The sequence below is a fragment of the Spermophilus citellus genome (assembly GCF_964194105.1).
Source record: "Spermophilus citellus genome assembly, chromosome: 2".
Classification (NCBI taxonomy): Eukaryota; Metazoa; Chordata; class Mammalia; order Rodentia; family Sciuridae; genus Spermophilus; species Spermophilus citellus.
The window spans coordinates 241,473,854-241,476,977 of NC_138183.1; the positions used below are offsets into that span (position 1 = coordinate 241,473,854).

The 3,124-nt window shown below is 33.1% G+C and overlaps 1 pseudogene across 1 annotated transcript; it reads left to right on the top strand.

Annotated features, from left to right (window-relative positions):
• The first annotated feature begins 580 nt into the window (after positions 1 to 580).
• Positions 581 to 1,535, top strand: LOC308641862 (olfactory receptor 8K3-like; annotated as a pseudogene). The gene has a single exon. The product of its transcript is annotated as an olfactory receptor 8K3-like (transcript).
• Positions 1,536 to 3,124: the final 1,589 nt, after the last annotated feature.

The window sequence follows — 3,124 nt, forward strand, 5'->3', positions numbered from 1 at the left end:
ATTATGAATTCATCACTACACTTTTTATATGTGTCTCAAAATATCTTATTGAACTCCAAGAATATATTCAAATATGTATCAATAAAAAATCCAAAATAAATAATAGGTGAGATAGTAGGTGGGCACAGTATGAATATCATTTTCTAAACAAAATGTCCCCCCTCTAATAAAATTATTTAGTGAATTCCATGATACTTTGTCAGTTATTTTTGACCTTAATTTATATCATATTAACAATGAACAACATTCTGGTATTTTAGAGAGTGGTGAACAATTGTTTTCTCTGTATGGCAATGTTGTCAGTTAACATTTGCTTTGTCATTTTTTTAACATGCAAGATTTCAAAAAAGTCCCTAAGTAGGCAACATGGAATGATCTTATGCTTTGTTGGTGTACATTTGTGTGTGGTTTTGTGTGTTTGTATACACATGTGTAGAATACCTGTGCATAACATATACACAAACATATAACACAACTATCATATTTAAATACATAAAGTACATGTATTCATCAGAAAATCTAATAAAAATCAATGATTATTTTTATATTTACTTTCAGTATAGGTTTCCTGAGTGGCTAGATGGACAAACACAATCTAACAGTGCTGAAAGAATTCATCCTAATGGGAATCACAGACCTCCCTGAACTGCAGCCTCCATTATTTGTGTTTTTCCTCATTGTGTACATGATCTCAGTGGTCGGTAACTTGGGCTTGATTACCCTGACCAATATAGATGCACACTTGCACACAACCATGTACTTTTTCCTCAGACACTTTTCTTTCATAGATCTTGGTTATTCAATAGCTGTGGGACCCAAAATGTTAGTAAATGTTGTTGAAAAGTAATCTACAATCTCCTACTCTTGCTGTGCTGCCCAACTCACCTTCTTCAGTGTTTTCATCAGTAGTGAAGTTTTAATTTTGTCAGCAATAGTCTATGACTACTATGTGGCCATCTGTGACCTCTTGCTCTACATAGTCATCATGTCACAAGCATTGTGTCACATGCTGGTGGCAAAACCTTAACTCTACAGTGTCTTTTTATCTTTGCTGACCATCATAAAAAAAATTTGTTTCTCCATTTTGTGAACATAATGTCATCAGGCATTTTTACTGTGATAGTCTGCTTTTAATATCTTTGCTGTGCTCAGACACACCTGGAATTAGGCTGATCATTCTAATATTCTCATCTTTCAATTTGGTTTCATCTCTTCTGATAGTCCTTGTGTCCTGCATTATGATCCTTGTCACCATCCTCAGGAACAACTCTGCAGAAGGCAAGTACAAGGCCTTCTCCACCTGTGGTTCTCACTTGACAGTGATAGAGGTGTTCAATGGGACTCTATTTTTACGGATGTGCAGCCATTCCTTTGACACTGGTAAAATGGGTTCTGTATTTTACATTCTGGTAATACCCATGCTAAATCCTATGATTTACAGTTTCAGGAACAAAGAAGTAAAAAATGCTCTACAGAGAACCTGGAAAATGTCTGTACATATTTTCTTTAAAACTTACTACTTTAGTATATGGTAACAATAAATTATGTAATATGTATGGCTATGTAATAGCCAGTATAGACTGTATCTTGCATTGAAATAACCTTGTACTGATGCATCTATAGGATGGGCAATAATCAAAGTGCAGTTGACATAGAATAAAGAAAACATTGATAATTTTCAAACCAGGGTCTGGGGTTGTGGTTCAGGGGTAGAGCCCTTGCCTAGCACTGAGTTCGATCCTCAGCACCACATAAAAATCAATAAAATAAAAGGTATTGTGTCCAAATACAACTAAAAAATTTTTAAATAATTTTCAAACAAAAAGTTGTCTCTAGTAAATGATTAATTCTGGCTTATAATTCAGATATGAGTTTGTATTTAATTTCAAATATAACTTATTATCATAAATTCTCAAGGTAGACTAAGTCCTCCTCTCTTTGGGTAAATATTATTTTAAAGCCAAAGGCTTTCTTTGTTCAATATTGGTAAGTTGATCTACAACAAAACTTCACCATTTTATCTGTAGTGCTTATCACACACAGAAAAAACCTGATGGATATTACACACAAAGATTCATGTGTTCAGTAAGTATACATTGCTTACTCTCTTGATGAATCTTTGAGAAAATTTAACAGGAAGTGACTGATACAGTTTTTAGATGATACTGAACAAAATGAAAATAGAATTGAGAAGGAGCTAGGATGGCACTTAAATTTTTAAGTTAGAGATCCCTTTGAGTAGTTGACTTGAAAATGAAGAGTTGAGTGAGTGGGTTGTATAGATAGCAAATGGAGATCTATTCCAGGGTGAGAGTACTATTAAGGCAAAAATTCCGAAACACTGAAATGATGGCTTCATTCTGGAACATCGGCTAAAGGTATCTGGAATTTAAAATATCATTAAGAAATGAAAAAAAAAAAATGACTGATATGATGTAGAACTGACCAAGGGATACCACCTAAGCTATTGCAAAATTTGTCTTTTATTCTGATGAATAAAAGAATCATTGCAGAAATCTTAGCTAAAGATGGGTGCTATCTACCTTTAGTTAATGGATAGCTCTGACTGCTGTTAAATATCAGAGCAGAGAATGCTGAGTATTGAAAATTAAAAAAATCCTGCTGGGATTTAATTATAACAGTTTCAGAAGTGGACACAGTCTTAGGCAAGGGTTGGAAATCTTGACATTAAAAAAAGAATAATATTTGCTCCCACTGATGTGGATTTGAGAGTATTACCAAAGAATATTTTTTAAAGATTGTAAAGTATATTTTCACAGCACACCTTAATATATGTTTTATATTTTTTTTCTGCTTCCAATCAATATGGAGAAAGGGAGACTGGGTTAATCTTCCATTAAAAAAGAAAAAAAATAACAAAATAAAACAAATGTACAACATATATGATACATACATTTTAAAAACTGACACAGGGAAATAAAAGGCAGGTTCTCTAAATGATGAAAAACAAATGAAATGATTCCTGTGATTTCCCCACCTTCTTGGCTAAAGAATGTATAAGGGATGTGTAACCGATGTGATTCTGCAATTTTTATAAAGGGTAAAAATGGGAATTCATAACCCACTTGAATCAAATGTATGAAATATAATATGTCAAGAGCTA